Source organism: Xiphophorus couchianus, chromosome 5 (assembly GCF_001444195.1).
Source record: "Xiphophorus couchianus chromosome 5, X_couchianus-1.0, whole genome shotgun sequence".
Taxonomy (NCBI): Eukaryota; Metazoa; Chordata; class Actinopteri; order Cyprinodontiformes; family Poeciliidae; genus Xiphophorus; species Xiphophorus couchianus.
Window position 1 is genome coordinate 16,632,653 of NC_040232.1, and position 20,071 is coordinate 16,652,723.

Sequence of the window (20,071 nt, forward strand, 5' to 3'; positions counted from 1 at the left end):
GAAACAAACAATCTCCCCAAAGCAGCCACCTGGTGGTAAGGCAAGACTTCCCTCTGTGTGCCACAGTGTGCAGCATTAGGAAGCGCAGTATGTGTATTTTGTTCAGTTATGTTTGTCTAATATTTGGACATACTCTAATGCCAAGCAATATTCTCAACTTATAAGACTCCCCATTAGAAATGTCCATAAACTATCCTCCTTTTAGGGGGTCTTCTGTCAATATTTATTGAGAAGCTATTGTTTAAAGCTCCCTGCAGAGATGTAATCTCTTCTTCCTCTATCATATCTCCACATTTGCAAGCTATCTAATGGTCAAACAGAGCAATGAAATGTAGCAAGATATAGAGAGACTTGCAGGGGGAACCTGTTCCCTGGAGCAAGGTCACAAGTGACACAGATAATATTAAAGGTTCAGTAAATGTCTCTTTATCAGCGAGTGCATACATGAGGGCTGTGACCTGGAAAACTGTCGACTCCCAATCCATTTATCACACCCAGGAAAGGTTTCTGAACATAAAAGAAGAGATCAAGGCTGGGCAGCACAAACAGATGGAAGAAAACCACAGTCTTGATAAAAAGGAAGTAAACCTTTTTTAAATTGTAGGATTGTACATCAGGCCATAATGAAAAAAAAGGCTGCATGGTAGTGGAGTTGGTAACATTGTTCCCTTCCAGGGTTCTCATCCCGATCAAGGCTTGTTCCAAATATTCTCCTGGGCTCTTTGCCTTTGTCTACAGTCCAAATATCTACGTTTAAGACGTGACAACTTTGATACCTGCTCTTTGATATAAGGATGTGTCTGTGTGTATGCGTGTTCATTCAATGTGTCTCTTTATTAATCTATGATGGACTGGAAACTAGTTCATCATAGGGCATTAGCTTGTGAAGCGGTCATTACTTTGATGGCTAATGACCGCTTCAGATAGACACTAGAGATGGCCACCAACTCCCCCATCATCCAGCAAGGTTCTTGTTTTTACAAGGTTAAAAGAATCGCCGAATATTCCACTGTGTTCTTATTTGTTGAAGAAAGATCAATCTAAAATGGCTAGAGCTGTATAGAGCAAAGTACTCTCATGATATAACTTCTAAACACCTCCTAAAGGAAGAACTTGAAGTTCCTGTTTGCTCAATGTCGTTAAAGCATTGCTTCAGCTTATTAAAGTTTTATTAATTTCAATGAATCCTACCAAATGGAAGGGAGTTTATGGGAGTGTCTTGATTATTTATTTATTTTTCTTATTTTTTTCTTCAGCCTTGCTGTCAGAGATTTGTTGTTATGCTTGAAAAATGATGTTGTTCTGTTGGTAACCCAATTCAGGCCAAGCTTCAGCAGACAATGTGACCTCGATATACAGAGGAGTTTGGGGTCAAATCAATGACGGCATGATTCTCAAGTCCCATGATTGTGAAAGAGTCCCAAATTATTACACCTCCACCACCATACTTGACGGGTGAGAGTAAGTATTCTTGCTGATGTAGTTTTTGGTTGTCGTTACACATGGATTCTCTTGTTTTGTAAAGAAATCTTGCTCCTAATGGTCTTATCATGTCGTGGATAACTTAGAATCTACACCAGCATAACGCAAAGATGTTGTTTTTTTTTTTTTCTGAGCGCTCAATGCAAAATTCTTTTTACCAATAATATAAGTCTGGAGCAGTAGAATGTATTTGCATAAGAGATGTACCCATAGACCAAATTAACTTGGACCAAATGTAAATTTCATGGCTAGCAAATTATTTCTCTCGAATTCTAGACCTTTCTAAAGAATAAAAACTGTCACCATGAACAAACCTTGCTACATTTGCTTTTCACTAAAAACTAATCAGACATTTTTATATTCAAACATTGAGCAGCTGAAAAATCTCCATGTCTTACAGGAGGACCTTTTTTCTCATTCTCAAGTGGTACAGGTTAATGCAAAAATCATAAAATGAAGGAGAGAGAAAACACCCAGAAGATTCCAAATTGCTTGTTAGTGCTACATGTTGTTGCTGTCATTGATTTGTCCCTACAATGCTTTCATACGTCTCGTCTGTGTCCAGAACATTTGCAGTGTTGCTTTATTGTCTGAGTAAGTGCTGAGCCAGGCAGGTTCTTTCTTCTTTACAGTTTTCTGTATTGTGAAGCCCATATTATTCATCTCCCTCCATCTACCTTTTTTCTAAAGGCCTAAAGCTTTGGTTTCTAATAAACTGGTAAAAGAAAACTATGCCTCTCTGTTTCACACAGTCTCTGCTCAGTATTCTCTCTCTCTCTCTCTCCCTCTGCAGCTCCATCATGCAGTCAGGGTAAAGATTTATTTCTGCGAGCCAGTGGTCTCTGACACAGATTTGTTTTGTTTGGGGGTGTGAGAAGGAGAGTGACTCAAGGTGCATCACAGCTAGCATGCCAGGCCTTCACCCAGACATGCTGCAGCTCTCAACTGGCACGTTGCAGTGCAACATCGGAGGTGGCGGGTGTTTATGAGAGGTGCGACACGACCATCGTCCCACAAATTGAGCCATTTTCTCAACTGGCATCTCCAGTTTCGAAATGAAACCCTTCACAGCCCAATAATTTATTTTTATAATTGATTTCAAGTAAATAAAACAATTGGTTAAGATAATACAAGAACTGTTATCTTATATATGTTCTCACAATAAACCTCATCCAATAAAAGCTGAAAAGTATCCTCCAGAGCAGTATTATAATGTATGTATTATTAATGTCAATTAATAATGTGTGCCTAAATGTAATCTGAATTGCTTGCACAACATTTCCACCAACTGACACTCACTGAATAGTGAATTTCCCCTGACATGTCCTGTCATTTTCTCTTATGGGCGATTTTATCTTGCACAATAGAAATAAACTAAAATGCCTATTCTGTGAGGTTGGTAGGGAAAAATTACAAACATCTGTCCAATTAGCATAGCTGAATCTTTAGGTTGCTGAAAATTTCTGTCTGGTGTCATTGATTGACTTTCACATGCTACATTGTCATTGAATTTAGCCTGTTTGTTCATTAGCTTGGTATTTAATGTTAGCTCTTAACACTGATTTACTGACTAAATACTGTATACTTTGCAAGTTTCTGAGTAGACATTTGTATCATTTTAGCAACTTAATGCTTTTAAATCCTGACATGACAGAAATTCTTGTCTTTGGACCAAAAAGACAAAAAAAATAAACTGCTTAGTCAATCACTTAATCCAGATGGTATAAATCGGCCTTTGGTAAAAAAGCAAAGTATTATTTTTGGATTTGCCATTCAAGTCCCTTAAGAAACAGGTTTCTAGAACGTCCCTTTGCCTCCATAATATTGGCAAAATGACAAATATTTTGTTCAGGAGTAACGCTGAAAAACTAATTGATGCATTTTTATACTTGAGGGCTGTAATATTGTAATTCTTTACTATCAGGAAGTCCACAAAATGCAGTTAGAAGCCTGTAGCTGATCCAAAATGCTGCAGCAAGAGTTCTGCTGACAATAAAAAAGGCAGATCATATTTCTCCTATTTTAGCTTCCCTTCATTTGCTCATTGTTAAATCCAGAATGCAATTTCAGACTCTCCCTCTTACATATAATAACCAAGCTCCATCATACATCAAAGATCTGATTATTCCATATGTACGTAACAGAGCACTTCACTCTCAAACTGCAGGCTTACTGGTGATTCCTAGAATCTCTAAAAGTAGTTTAGGAGGCACATATTTTTGTTATCTGGCTTCTCTCCTGTGGTACCAGCTCCAAACCTTTAGTCTGTGAGGCAGACAGCATGTCTACTTTTAAGACCAGGCTTAAAACTTTCCTCTCTGTCGTTAGGGCAGCTTAGCTTGTCCTGAGCTGCCTGTGTACACTGCAAAAACACAAAATCTAACTAAGTATTTTTGGTCTCATTTCCAGTGCAAATATCTTAGTAAACTTGAAATAAGACAAAACTACTTTAGAAGTAACTTTTCAGCAAGATGTAGGGGTTTGTTTTAAGTATTTTAAGTAAATAATTAAATAAATAATTGACCCTTTTCAGATATTTGTAAAGAATTCATGAAATCATGTATTATTTTCCTTCTATTTTACAAATGTGGATTACTTGCTTTGGTCTATTTTATAAAAAAGGTCAAAGCATGTATTTTATGCTGGCATAAAATACATGGCAGCATTGGTCTGTCAGCAGATGAAAAAATATAGAGGGGTATATTGATGGCAGAAAATAATGCCAACAATAAAATAATTATTGCAACAACTGTAGAGGTACACAAGGAGGTTCAGATCTTGCTTCTGCTATATTTTTCCTGTCTAAAGTGAGAAAAAAAAGTGGCTATGCTAGAGATGCTTCAATAAATTTAATTAAACGTAGCATCATAGTTTGATTTATGCAGCTGGCTACAAGACATCCAGCTGTTCGTGAAGAGAGAGAAAAATATTTGTCCAAATGCGTCATTATGGGGAATTATTTGAAGCACCAGTTTTGATGGTGCAGTGAATAACTCTTGAAATTAGCATCTTTATGAACATCCTTGACTTTGAACTAAAGCTTTTGCATGAATGGCGCCTTGGGCAAGGCACTCCTTCTGCTGCCCCACAACTAATCAAAATACTAGAACAATATAAATTCTGAAGCAGGATAAAATGCAGTGCAGTCCAGGACATTACAAATAAAACACTCTCTCCCTATTCCTAGCAGAAGGTATTCCAACTTAACATTGACTGCAAGTTCTGAAATAAAATGAAAACTTTGTCACAACTGACAGACAGGTTATATCTGTCAGTTGTAAATAAATGGCCCAAATCAGATGCCACCACTGAACTGAAGCATGATTTGTAGGTTTGCTTGCGTTTTCTGCTGGAATACTGCAACTTTTGTTAAAGGAGATTTCGACAGAGAGCTTTAAGGCCCACTGTTAGTCATATGATGGTTCCCAAAACTCCAGCAGCTTCTTCATTGTAGCGTAACAGCCAATAGCTTACTGGGACAGTGTGAAGAGTCCCAAGGGAGTATTATTGTTTGAATGTTAAGTCGTTTTAATTCTTATTTTTTATCCATGTCGATGATCTTGGGTGTACAGTAGTAGCAAAATAGCCTGAAAATACAGTGTACAAAGTGCACTGTAAAACTGGCATGTAAAACTTGCACATATTGTACAGAAAATGCCCATTATTCTAAATACAGCATCAAGTCCCGCCGTGCGGACCGGCCACGGTTCCCTCTGAACACACTAACAGCAGCTAAAAGGGCTCCCAGTAAACACTGCCACGTCCAGCGGTAACAAAAATCATCGATCCTCATATCTGCACTGCACACAGATCAATCACAGGCAGCGGATCATGTGGGTGTGGACGAGTGGCATCACCAAACTGATGCTACAGCAGCAGTGAAAGCCGCCGTCATGACAGAACGCATAAGCAGGCCGGGAGGCAGGTTAATTCACACCCATGCTGATTCGCAGCGGCTGAGCTCTCCCGGGAGAAGAGAGAGGCAGAGGAAAAAAGGAGGGCGACAACCTGGCGTGTACCCGATTCTCTCTCCCGGTCCTAGCAGCGGCTCTGGGCTCATCGCTGGACAGGACCACGCAAATCAGACCGATGAGCAGACGCACCGGCGGCGTCAATGAAGCGACACTTACAGAACCTGCACCGGTGTGAATGATGAAGGGAGGACGCGAGGGTTTTTTTTAAAAAAAAACAAAAAAAGAAGAAAGAAGCGTGCATCTTACTCACCTCACAATCTTCTCCCCATTTTTTTCCTTCTCCAATCAACGAGCCGCTGGAGCCGCCAGTGACGTCACGAAGCCCCTCTCTGCAGCAGAGAGCGGTAAGGCCTGCAGAGGAGGACCAGACCCGAGGTAAGGCAGACCGTTTTGACATTTAATCCAACACCACGCTCCATTCACACAGCAAACTACAACACATAGCGTTGCCCATGTAAAAAGTTTTTTGCTGATGTCGTCAATATGACACACCCGAAAATGAAATAATTCATGTTCATTGTTGCAGTACCTAATTCTGTAGTTAAAAAAAAGTTTACTGTCTAAATATGAACTTGTTCTCATTCAATTATCTTTTTTTAATTAATTATTATTAATTCCAAAAATGTACATCTCTTTGGTTGTGAAGTTGATCCCAAGCACAGACAAGAGAATGGCAGTCATTTTATTCTGGTGATGATTAATCGAGAAAAGGAACTGAAAAGGTAGACAAAGATAAGAAAGCACCAGGAGAACTCTGGACAAGTTCAGATTGAATGACAGTGCAAGGCAAGCTAACATGAGGACAGGCGATTAGGTGAGGCAGCAAATGGACATAAGGAGGATCTGACAAAGAGATAAAGAATGTGATGTTATTTTAGTAGTGTTAAAGTTTTGTGAAGTAGAATGGGTTAGAGCGGATCTCTACTATGGAACCAGCAGTTTTGTCCATGAGGCAGACACCTTTTGATAAAGCTCATAACCTTTCTATTTCTTAGACAAAGCAAATGAAGGAGTTATTGCTTGGTCTAATTGTATGAGCTCCCTTTTATCTTACAGACCAGGGCTCTCCAACTTATGACCTTAAGATCTATTGTCCAACAAATTTTAGGTGCAGCTCTGCTCTAACACACCAGAATCAAACGAACTGATCCTTTTCCACACTTTATGGCATGCTAAAAGGCTAATTTAATCATTTGATTTAGCTCACCTGCTGCCTGCATCAGACTCCTTAGCAGTAACAACCAAAACAGATGCAGCTTAGGTGTTCAGCACTCAAGCCTTCAGTTTGTGTGCACGCCCAGTCAACCTCCCACAGAAAAAAAGGTTTTATTAATTTGGTAAAATGTTGGCCACTCTGCTCTTTCTTAGAATTTTGTTGTAAATATCTCAAATATGAGTTTCTGCTGCTATAAGTTGGATTTCAGATATGTGTAATATTGATTACATATAGCAATATCTAAAGGATACTTTAGAATATCCTGAGGTAAAACTCCAAAACACAGCAATGAGACAAAGTTATACCCTTTGTCTCCTAAGGACTGATACTAGAGACATCTGAAATGTTAAATGTAGACAGGACAAGTGTGAGATTGTCCTAAGAAATATATAATAAATCAGATTGCCCTAGACACAAGAGGGAGGAGAGACAGAGTAAGGTGGAAGAGTCCTTAAAAGCAGCCCCCTTTCCTTCATCAGGAGGAGGATATTGTATCTGAGCGTTTTCAAGTTGTGAGTTTGAAGATAGATCGATTACATCTGCTCACTAAAGACAGAGGGAACAGACAGACTGAATTTCCTCCTGGGTTACATAACAAGCAGGTCAATTTGGTCTTGTTTGAGGTTATTCAAAGTAGACCCAGAATGACTGTTAAGACAGAAAAATGACCACAACTCAATGGTCATTATCACAAAGAGACACAAAAAACAGACTCAAAAGACAACAAAGGTGTAAAAATACATTAACCAAAGCTTTTCAGCTATTATTCAAATGTAATGAAACATATGAACTTCTGTGTATTGTTTTGAATTCCACTTATATTATTATTATAATGTCTTAATGTGTTAATTTTGTTCTTAGCAATTATCCATGTCATTTGAAACTGTCATTTTTTAAGCTGTTATGTTTTCTTGAAAACTTTCATTTACTTGTTTGTGGGCCACTGATAGCAATTTTATTTGTGAATGCTATTTAAAATGGTTTTTTTTTATTTAACAGTACTACAGTACAACATGACAACACATCATGAAAGTATGTGCTCAAAGAAAACAAAAAGAAAAACTTAACATTAGCAAAAAACTTGTGAATATTGAATGTGTACTGGGATAAAGAGTGGAAAATTATCCTTTACTGCATCAAAGTTTATTAGTTTTTGATGTGATCTTACTGTTTCATTTTTCAATATATAATAATTATTTAAACATTTCAGAATAGAAGTAAAATATATGTTCTATAGTAAAATGGACTCACAATTTGAAAGTGACCCCAGGTCGTTAGTTAATTATTAACTAGATTTATGAGGAAAGAGGTTACTGCCTACATTATCCTAAATACGTGCTTAACTGCCATCAATTAGAGCCAACTTAAGCATTTGAAATGCTGAGGTAAGTAAATTGTTATGAGTGTTACAAGATAGTTTGCATAGTTTAGCATGTTTTTAGATTTTTGACATGATAATTGATTATTATAGGGTGATTGATGCACAGTAGTGTAGTTTGAAGCACTGTTGCTTTGCAGCAAAGGCCCTGGGTTCAAATACTAACCTTGGATCTTTCTGCATGTAGTTTGTATGTTCTCCCTGTGCATGTGTCGGATCTCTCCGGGTACTCCACTTTCCTCACATGCAAAATATATGACTGCCAGGATAATTTGTTCCTCTTGGTGTGAAGGGGTGGCTGGTTGTTTGTCCTAGATGCCTCTGTGTTGCCCTGTGATGGACTGATAACCTGTCTATGGTGTACCTTGTCTCTTGCAAAATGGCCAATGGAGACATTGACCCTGCATGAACAAAAAGGTACAGACAATGGATGCATTATTGCAACATTTGAGTAGCACTTGCGTAAATACTGTATCAAATTTGTATATATCTTTTTCATCTGTTTATATGCCCTCTCAAAATAGTGATGCTTATACCAGAGAATTTCATCAAATTTCCAAGAAACTCTTCCCGGCTTTCCTAGAGAGCTCTCTGCTGAACCATCAGCTGTAGTGTACAGTACTATGATGCGTGAGCAATTTTTACGAAAGCCAGTGGTTGATTACAACACTCAAATGTGGAACAAATATGCAACAGTGTATTGGGAGTATTAATTTACTCTTTTTCCTCTTCTGATATTAAAATAAGGGTGCAGACATAGGTTGATACAGAAACTGGTTCCTGCATGATTTAGAAACATCCCAGGATAAAAGATATGATCTACAGTGACAAAAAAAAAAAAGCTCCATACTGCTTCACTTCTTTTGTATTAGTTAAAAGCTATAGGCTGGATATGAAGCATATTCTATATAAAGTATGCCAATTCAAAAAGGAGTCAGCGCTAATAAATATGGCTGAACAAGTTAGGGAGAGGGACATTTCTTATCCCGAGTAATTATGTGTAGGTGCTTAAGCACCACTTCCTGGTCAAAGAGAAGTAGTACAACTTCCATAGAAAAACCTGACAGTTAAAATGCAGTGTAGACCCCAATGCAGTATAATCAAAGCTAGATTTTTAAGATTTAAGTGTAATTAAGAAGTATGTAGATACATTTTATTCACATATCATATTTAAAGAAAATGATTAAAAATGACTTGGAAAAAACATGTGCAAACATTTTGTGAACATTTTAGCTACCGTAATTTTTAACTATGCAGTTTATTTTCAATTACAGGTCAGCAATCATTTCAAAAATAAAATAAACAGCTAAGTCTAAAAAAAAAAATTAGATAAAAATAATCTAAAGTTTAGTAGGAATGGGGTGGGGTTCTGCTTGTGGGACATTTTTTTCCTGATGGGGAGGATAAAAAAATGACGTGCAAGATTTGATCAAAAGTGTTTTTCTAGTTAATAGTTCAATAGTTCTGTGAACTATAGCGTTAAAGTGAAAAAATATAAACATGTGTGTGTGTCTATATATTTGTGAAAACGTCTCCAAGACTAAAAGAAAAGTATATCAAGAAAAATATATCTATATATTAATGATATGTTTAGTATCATTCTATTGTGAAAATTCACTTATATCTATTGTCATTTGGGAAGTATTCACTTTTTCCACATTTTGTTATGTTACAACCTTTTTCCAAATTGTAGTGAATTAATTTCCGTCTTCAAAATCTACAAACACTCCATTTTAACAATATGGGAAAAAAAACAACTTTTGAGATTTTTGCAAATTTAAAAACATAAGGCCAAGAAATAACATTGACATAAGTATTTGTAACCGTTGTTTAATACTTTGTTGATGAAGCTCAAAATGTAACAGTTTCTAAGGATCATCCTTGAGATGTTTCTACAGCTTAAATGAAATCCACCAGTGATAAATTCAGTTCATTGGACTTGATTTGGAAAGGCACACACCTAATATAAGGTTGCACCGTGGACAGTTAAGGTCAGAGGTCAAACACCATGCATGAAATCAAAGAAATTGTCTGGGGACCTCTGAGACAGGATTGTCTTTAGGCACAAATCTGGGGAAGGAACCAGAAATATTTATGCTGCTATGAATGTCCCAATGAGTTCAGTGGCCTCCATCATTGGTAAATGGAAGAAGCTTGGAACCAGCAGGACATCATCATATCTGAGTATTTATGTACAATTTTGACAAATGAAATTAATACATTTTGCAGTAAAGCTAGATAACAAAATGTGGAAAAAGTAAAATGTTGTGAATACTTTCAGGATTCGTTGTATATTTAAAAACAACATGAGTTGGCTCATTATTATTTTTAGCCAGTTATTGTGAAAGGTTCAACAAGCCACAGGCAGCAGATCCCCTTTACAAAATAGATGGATGCCTATTCACGCTGAAACAGATGTCATACTTTTTCTTCATTATTTCATTTATCTAAGCCTGCAACCGACCAGATATTTTTTTCCCTCTTTTCTGGTGGTGTAAGACCTTTTAATGGAGAAAATTGGGCGTATTTACTTTCTTCTGTCGCCGCATGTAATTTCTTGCTATTGACAGGCAAAGCCAACAACTTCAGCCTCTATAATTCTTGCCATATGTTTTCTTAAATTATTTTTTTTTTATAAAACATCTAAACCTGTTACGTCTGTCTCTTACCCCTCTACGCCCTCTACATGCCGCACATATCCAGCCATGACAGAGAAAGACTGACACACAAAAGCTTAAAAATTCTCTCCCTCGGGAGATTTTGATAGGTTGAATGTGATGCTGGGCCGTTTTTCTCGTGCTCACGTCAAAAAACCCTGGCAAATTTAGACCGAACACCTTTATCCGTCCCCCCTCATTCATATGTATGAGAGGTGACTGACAAATTCATTGTTGTGTAATTACAGTGTGGTGAACCTTCATTGTCTTTAGATTGGTAGAGACTGAGACATGCTGTGCTTTGGCTTGCTGCACTAATGCAAACCTCTTCCATGTAGATATTATTAGTCACTGTTTGCTTAGCAACCACAGCACATGTCTGCAAATGTTGTACAATGAAAGTGTTTCACCTAGGGTTCAGTTTATTTTTGTAGTGAGAAAACAGAATATATAAAAGATGATTAATATTTTCATATTATTTTTGTTTTTTGTTGTATTGCATTTTTATGCCCATTATTAGAGGAAAATTGATATAGAGATTCTACTTGACTCCACTCATTTGTACAGTGGATTGTAAAGCTGTAATCCTGTAAAAAAAACTTTTAGCATTTTGTCACAAGCATCAATGTATTTCATTGGAGATTTACCAACATAAAGTAGTGTGTAAATGTGAGGTGAGGAAAACAACTTCATGTAATTTTTTATGAGTTGAATAAAATATGTTTTCAGTGTGGCAAGCAGATGGATCTCTGCATGTCAGAACATCATCAAAAAGGGGTTTTTTTTCAGTTCCATAATTTAAAAAGTAAAACTCGTTTATTATGTAGATTAATTACACACACTTGTATATTTTATGCACCAAAAAAAAACAGCACTTTAGGCATATGTAGTTTTACAACATAACCCTTCTTTGAGGTAAACTAGCTTGGCTATAATCCAACAGACAATTACAGAACCCTTCTACAAGAAGGGTAAGGCACAAAGGGTCACCGGTATGGATGTTCATTCTTTACAGAATGCTGTGTAATGTTTAAGTGTATTAATGGAAAGTTTGATGGAAGGCAAACCTTTGAAAGAAAAGTACAAGCAACAGGGTTGACTGTATCCTTGAGAGATCTATAAAGAAATGTTTATTTAAGAGTTTGGGGGAGATTTCTTTTGTTTAAGCCACTGGTGAAGCGGAAACAGCATCAGAAGCATCTTAACCTGCATAAGGAGAAAAGGGACTGGGTTGTTTCTCAGTGGTCCAACGTTTCAATTGGAAATCAAATTGTGAGATTGGAGAGGCACAGAATCCAAATTCCTTGAGGTGATTCCTTGAAATCACCTCCAGTGATTTTTTTCTGTCGGACAGATTCTTGTTTGTTCATGTGAACGGCAATCTAAGAGTCTACGGCCGTATCTGACAGAGGTGGGGGAGGGGAACAGTCTGGAAAAATGGTTCTCCCTGGCTCTGCCTATTTCATGGCTCATTTTAAGGACTGAGATTATCCTGAGCTCTCTGTAGTTCTGCTGTTACAGGCTGCCGGAGGACTTTCTTCTTCTATTACTCCTCAACTTGAATGATTTACTATAATTTAAGCTGCTAATTTCTCTGTTTTTTTTTTTCTCTCCATAGAAACTACTCCTGGTCTGGCATTTTGTTTGGTTGTGCTGCCTTCCCGGAGGAGGGCATCGGCTGAGATACTGCTGCCAAACTTTGTCCGACTCCTGCTTCTAACATTTTACTTCTGATTAACATAGAAATTACTCCTTCATCAGTTCTTCTGTTTCTCTTTTGTGTATTCTGCTCTGTCTTCTGAAACTCCCAGTCGGTCATGGCAGATGGCCTCTCGCACCCAGAAAGGTTCTACTGGTTTTTTCTTCATTTAAAAGGGGAGTTTTTTCCTCCCCCTTACATTTGCTACATGTATGGTCGTTATAAGGGTTTTTAAGTCAATGACAAAATTCAAGCGATTGCCTACTGTCACTTTGTGCTCCTCATCCTGGAGGAGTGAATACTGCAAGTCAATGTCTCAGGACAATCTACCGGGCTTCCTGCACAACAATGCAGACAAGCTGAAGGCTGCTATCAAAGCAACCTGGGCTTCCTTTACGTTTCAGCAGAGACACAGGCTACACTGTGTTGATGGAGTAATTTAAACAAAAGAAGTCCTGACCAAGTATTGAGCGCATATACAATGTGGAAATGCTTTCGGTTAGCTATTTTTTTGTCTTGTTTCTTATCTCATTTTTACATTTTCTAAGAAACTGAGTTTTGGATTTTTGTGATTTCTAATCCATAATCATTTAAATTAATAGAAATTAATACCTAAAATACAACACTGCAATGAATTTGTACAATATATAACTTTTGCATTAATTAACTGAATTATTTTTGATGAAAAGTTAAATACTAAAGTAATTGTTGATTAGTAATGACCAAAGACCCAGAAAGTTATTTTAAATTTTCTTCACATTCTAATATTGACCTTGCCTTGAGATAATTTGCACTAAGCTGTACTCCCCTTTGACTTATTACTAAACCAAAACTCTTAGGAAAAGATAGTTCTGTGCTGTGAACAGCAGAGGGCACTATTACTATATCAGTTCTCACAAGAAAAAAAAAAAATACTTCTCTGTTATCAGAACCAGATCACAAATTAAACATGTCTGAAACATTGTGAAGATACTTAAAATTATTTAAACAAAAAAAGCTACAACTATTCAATTTGTATGAATGACTTGAAATCAATATCCATTAACTATAAGTTCTGAGCAGATATTTTTTATTACAAATCAATGCACTGACTGTATTCAGGGACCACACACTGTGCAAAATGACAGTCTGTTTGGCTTCCTCGGCGCATGAGAAAATTCTTGCTTCATCACAAGGTCAAACGGGCTTTTTTGCTGTCTGTTAACACTCAGAGTAACACAATGGAATAACACACAGCCCGTAGGAGCTTGGCCAATATCAATATATCACCTCGAGAGGCAATTATAGTCATTAAAGGGATAAAATGTGATGAAACTGCAGGCTAACAGCTTGAAAGTCATTATCACATTCACCACAAAACAATGTTGGTCCACTGTGAGTATGCCATATATTACCAAAGCAATCCAACAAGTAAAATGTACAGTCTGAAGCAAGTGGTCAAAAAACAATAAATCTTTAAATTACTTCTACCTGACTAATTTCTCACTGAGTAATTGCAGCTTTGACAACAGTAAGACCTGTTTATGAACAGACAACAACAAATGAAATTCTCAACTTTGCAAAGTATGTTTTGAATTATTTATCCTCGGTAAAATTTGGATCCATGCTTGAAGGTATTTTTCTCCAGCTCATTGTCAGATTGTTTTATTCAGTTTGTTTTATCCTGTTATGGGGAATATTTTTAAATCTGTTGTCACTTATTTTTAAAGTGCTACCCGTAATTCAGTTATTTTAAGTGACTCCACATTGCATCAAAGCGATTTTAAAGGCTTTTTATATCCAGATTCTATTCATAGGCAGTAGTATTGAAATCACATTAGGAAAATTTATTCCAATGCAATACAGTTATATTGTAACATACAAATAAAATTCAACATGATCATTATTATAGCACAGTGCTGTTGAAATAATTAGATTATATAATGCCAGTTAGTTAAAAAACATAATTAACTCGTAATCTTTTCAGATACTAATACATTAACTTGAAAACAATGTTGAGATTTTTTTCTCTGGTACAGAAAAAATTACTTAAAAAACTGTCACCATTTAACTATTTCAGTGTGTGAGACATGCATCTCGCACCTGTGCAAGTAGTTCTATTAATTTTCTAAATAAGAATACACTGAAAGGGGAACGTGTTGCATGCGGCTCAGTGTCGCACATCCCTGCAGACATTTTGAATTTCTGAATGGGATACGGTCCTTTGGACATTAAACAAGCATTATTGTCCAAACACCAACATTAAATGCATCACAGTGACAACGATTATCCAAATCTCTGCATTCTTAGCTTGAGCCATGGATGTTGTCATAGAAACACGAGTATGTCTTATCAAGTACAGCCCTTGTGATTTTTTTTTTTTCTTTTCATTTTTTTTTCACTGCAACTTATTTAGGCTGTTCACTGTAGGTATGACAACAGGCTATTAGGAGGTGTTGCATTCATTTCCATGCTAATAGACTTAACAGCTATTGTGTGTTAGCTTAACCTTTGATCTTGCCTTGTCAAATTGTTGTCAGCTTATATTAAATTAGACCTTTTTATGTAAATGATGTAAAATGCTTTGAAAACTATAAATAGGCATAATTCAGCTGAGAGCTGATGCAATGGTCGCTGTGAAATCAAAACCTTGTTGGTGCACTTTAACGGTCAGATTGTGCAAATCCATTTATGGAGCGTTATGTTCAGATGTGCTTGGGTTAAATGTTAATCTTGCACAGCATATTCACACTCGCACATCTGGCTTCTTAAATGCTTAAAAATGTTCAATTGAAAAGAAAAACCAAAAACAAACAAAGGTCCATATTTTATTGTTTTTAATAATCACACCAGACAGGGGATATACAGTACCTTTCATCTCTGCAGCCTTTTGCTTGTATAGTACAAGTCAAAGTGCTGATTTTTGTTTTTTTTTTTTCTATTTGAACTTGGAAGTTACTTTGTAGCTCCAACTGGTCACACACTTGCGCTCCTTTCCTTGTTGAAAATAATGAGGCCATTTGATGTGTGATAACTATAGGCCATAATGAGAGGAGTATACTGTTCAGGACACATGAAAGCCCTTGAGTCCATTTGGGCTGTGAGCGGCCATTACAGAACGGGCGCCGAGACGCAACAGAGGTGCATCGACTTCATGAAGGAGTGCAGGTTTTAATGATGGAGGCAACAGTTGAGTCTTTTACCCTTTTATGATCTGGTGGAAGGAGGGGTGAAATATTTTGAAGGTGTAAAAAAACACACTGGAACCACAATGATTATGAATACAGTAAATTATAGTGCCTTGCAAAAGAATCCATGCACCTTTTTCACATTTTGTCACATTACAACCAAAAAACTTCATTTTGTTTTACTGTAATTTGATGTGATAGTCCAGCATAAAGCAGTTAAAAACTGGGAAGTGGAAGGAAAATGATTCATGTTTTTCCAAGTTAAAAAAGAAAGAAATCATTTGTATTCAACCTCCTGAAGTCAATGCATTGCAGATTGCCCTTTTGCCCTCAGTGACTGCAGCATTTATTTGGGGGTTTGTATTTTATTTCTACAGGATTGTTTTATAAGCACCTCCTTCCTTCACATCAACTCTGACCAGCATCACTGTCTGTGCAGAGCCTTTAAAAAATCATGATGCTACCATCACCATGTTTCTGTCTGGTCAGAGGATCGTGTTGTGTTAGATTCCTAAACACATTCAGGTTGATCTCATCTGACCAGAGTGCCTTCAACACATTTACTATGTCCTGTACAAACAATGCTTATGGTGAATGGCAAATGGAATTTTGAAGCATCTCTTTCAGTAATGGTTTTCTTCTTGCCACTCTTTCATAAAGGCCAGATTTGAGGAGTACACAACTAACAGCTGTTCTGTTGACAGATTTTCATGTTGAAGAAACGCATCCCTGCAGCATGATGCTGCCACCACTGTGTTTTATCAGGGGGATTGTGTGTTCTGGGTAAAACACACTGTTGATTTCTCACCACCACCCAACAATTTTGTATGCAAACCTGGAAATTTAACTTTGGTTTCATCCGAAGCATCTTCTTCCAAATGTCTGGTGTGTCCACTATGTTGCTTGTGGCAAACAGAACTTATGCTTTTCTTTCAGTACTGGCTTTCTTCTTGCAACACATCAAGTTCTGTAGAGTTATTCTGTCAGCAGATCTCCATTGTGTTGCAAAGGCAATGAACACAACTGCATGTAAAACCTTCACATTTTTATTTGCTTAGTATTTTGAACACTATGTTTGATCTTTCTTCCACTTGCCAATTACACAGTGTTGATGTGACACGTAAAATCACTTTAAATTTCACTTACATTTGTGGTGGTAGAGTACTAAAATGTTTAAAGGTTAAGGTGGTATGAATACTTTTCCAAGGCACTGCATGAATAAATAAAAAAAAATATATATATAAAATGTGTGCACTATTGTACTGGAAGAAGAAAGACAGAAATGTAGAGAAGCTGTTCCATGAATTAAAACCCTTGATTGTGCCGGCTCGATTTAAGTGATTGTTCAACTTCAATCACTCTTCTGCATTCGTTCATAATGATAATTTCTTTGAGGGCTTTTCTTTGTTAAAAAAAATGTGTTTTTATGACCTGCAAAGTGATGAGTCCATAAATTATCATTCTCTCATCTGTACCCAGGCGCAGCACATGAACCTCGCTTCATATCAATCTCTTCCTCCTTTACAAGACACCACACTGTCAAAAGTGCCTGAGGAGACGCAAGCACTGTGAGTGAATGAGTGGGAGGAAGGAGAAGTTGATGGTGATGGAACGATCAACAACTCTTCATTTATCTGCAGGCCGATGGAGGAAGAGCCCCAGCTGAGACGGGGTTAATATTTCTCCATCCTAAAAGTTTTGCAGGGACTTTGCGATTTGTCACCCCAGTAGTAAGGCCTGGTGTCAGGAATACAGTTAATGGTTAGACGCATGCCTCCCTCCACACGCCGACAAAGGAAGGTCCGCCTCAGCCAGGAAGCGCTGTGGAGGAACAGGGATCCTGTCACTATCTGTCTCCTCAAAAAGATGGCAGTTCCTGACCAGTTAATGGTTAACAGACATGTGGACGTGTCAATCTTCAGGAGTGACAAGGAGCATAAACGCACAAACCCGCAGACGGTGGGAGCCCAGTGCTGATGCTGTAAACATATCTTGTTAACAGGAAGCAGACCCTATGCCGTAGCAGCACTGAGTGACAGGATCACAGATGACTAACAACAGCAGCACTCACTCCTTTTCTTTTCCCCTCTGCTGTTTTTACCTGAGACTTTTTGCTGCTAAGTCTTTAAAACATGTTTTGTGGTCATTAAAATCAGAGGGAAAGTGACTTAAGAAAATTATTTATTTGGACATTTGCTGATGACTGGTCTTATGCAGCTATATGGAACAAATGGAGCTCTAAGACCACTGAATCACTTTACATATTCACACAGTGATTGCTTGCAACACAAGACAAGGGGATTTGGGGACCCATAGAGAGAGAAACTGTTTTGATTTTTAAATGTGCGCTGCTGATCTGACTCATCCATATGAAAGCCTGCATTTAAGAGTCACAGGAGAAAGAGAAAAAAATCAGAAAGAAAGAATGAAAGCCACATCTCTTTAGATTTACAAGACTCTGCAGGTTTGAGATCAGAGACAGCTCCTGTCTGATACCACCAGCTCTTCAAGGAGCACATACTGTATCTGATACACCCCTGTGTAACCTCTCCATGGTTCCTATACACTCAGACAGGGAGGGACGTTGTTCTCCGCCAGCCCCCACCGCTGGGGAAAGTGACAGTCAATCACTGGCTAAAAGCTACCTTGCCGGAGAAATGGTGAGCTGGCTATTATGAACAGCTGGAGGGGGTGAGAACTGAGGAAGGGAGGAAGGAGGTTGTGAGATGCAACAGCTCTGCTATACTGTTAAAAGACGGATGTATGGAGACCTACACAGAAATCGGAGCGCTTTTCCCTAAAAATATTTCCACCTGCTAATTCATCTTCCAATTGTCACTTGTTTATAATATAACAGTTATAACAGCTCTACTAATTGCAGGGAGCAAACAAAGGAAAGGGTGTGCCATTAAATTTCTATATATAAAATGAAATACATTTACGGTAATTGTCATTCCTACATTTAAATAAATGCACTGTACTCTTCTTTGTCTTCAATCTATCAAAATCTATCTGAAGGAGTAATTTTATGACTCTAAGTGGGCCCTAACCGTTACCATACAGAAAGGGATGAGAAATTGATGCCTTCAGCACATGAGCCATAGTCAAAGTAAATTGTATGCATTCATGGGTATTTGTGTTTGAATATGTATGCAAGAAATCAAGATTTCGGAGCTTTTACGATGCTCCTCCCAACCTAAAACTCTCTCCACATATACTGCCATGAACTGCTTTGACATTTGTTGCACATTTTTGTGAAACATAGTAGTAAATGTTCATACTATGGGCCACAGATTGTGAATTAGTCTATACTAACACACAGTATTATATAATTGTGAAATGGAGCAAAAAAATTTATTTTGCAAATAAAATTCTGAAAAGTTTTTAATGCATTTGTGTTTAGCTTCACTTGTCCTTCTGGTGGGGAAATCTGTTCACAAGGCAACTACGGTATTTGCCATGTACTTCACAAACCTGGTCGATATGGAAGGATAGCATGTCTTTGTTGAAAAACTGGGACTGAGGTTTACCTGCTTATAGGACCAGGACCCATACAGCCAGAACAAAATTATAATGGTCTTATGAAGCATATTTGTGTATTTGAATACCTCTTTGCATTCATAAATCCAATGGGGAATCTATAACAAGAATTGAAAATATTTCTCCAAAAAACGTCTTTAAACACACATTTTTAAAAGAGCTTGCTGAATACCACATATCTCCTGTCTTCCATTTTTTCCAAGTATATTCTATTTGTATCACTCTATCACATAGCATCCCAAAGAAATACACAGTAATTTGGTGTTGCAATGTGTCAAAATGTGAAAAGAAAAGTTCCAGGTGTGCAAATCCTTTTACAAGGCACAGTAAAGTGTGTGATTTTCTTTCTAATGAGCCAGTTCTGTGTTAATCTTCACTAATGCCTCCACTTCACAGCTGTGGTAATTCGGCTGGGACTGAAACAACAGTTGTGGCGGAGGAAACAAGCTGCTGCTGAAGTAGCTACATTTTGCATACATTTCATGGAGCTCCAAAGAGCCGGCGCTTGATTTTCCTGGTTAATTTAGATGCAGAATAGGCGCTGGGGCTGCTGTTGCGGGCTGGTGTGCACATGCAAATCGTCGCCCTGCTTGACTTGACAGGAGGGTGGACTGTATGAGCGAGTTCGGCCCACTCATTTTTATACTCCTAGTCTTTATGTCCCAAGCCAGCCTCCTCTCCCAGTCTCTGATTCCATCTTGGCAATGACAGGCACAAGTATACACACGCACACACACACACTAAAAAACTTCACATAGGCTCTCGATGGGCCTCGCTCACTCACTTCCTTTCTAAAACACACATGCGCACAGTTGTCTGAGACTTCAACACGTTCCCGCTGCTTCTCCACTGGGTGAGCCATCATTATCTAGAAAGAATGCCAGTGTTTGGCCACACTGTGCCTCCCTACTCAGTGTTGAACTGAGCGGCTGAGACATAGGCTGCTGGTGGTGACACG

General features: G+C 37.8%; 1 protein-coding gene and 1 long non-coding RNA gene across 3 annotated transcripts in view; one reads left to right on the forward strand and one right to left on the reverse strand.

The window, feature by feature from the left end:
• fbxo41 (F-box protein 41) overlaps positions 1-5,818 on the reverse strand; it is a 37,643-nt gene extending 31,825 nt beyond the window's left edge. The window contains exon 1 of one of the 2 annotated variants that reach the window (XM_028018477.1): positions 5,707-5,818. The gene's annotated coding sequence lies outside the window, so the exon portion shown is untranslated. Of the gene's footprint in view, positions 1-5,490; positions 5,618-5,706 lie in introns of those variants that run through there. The other variant, XM_028018478.1, reaches the window with a different exon arrangement.
• Positions 5,663-18,656, forward strand: LOC114145091 (uncharacterized). The gene is made up of 2 exons (XR_003595611.1): positions 5,663-5,831; positions 17,053-18,656. It is a non-coding gene; the product is annotated as an uncharacterized LOC114145091 (long non-coding RNA).
• The last annotated feature ends 1,415 nt before the right edge of the window (positions 18,657-20,071 follow it).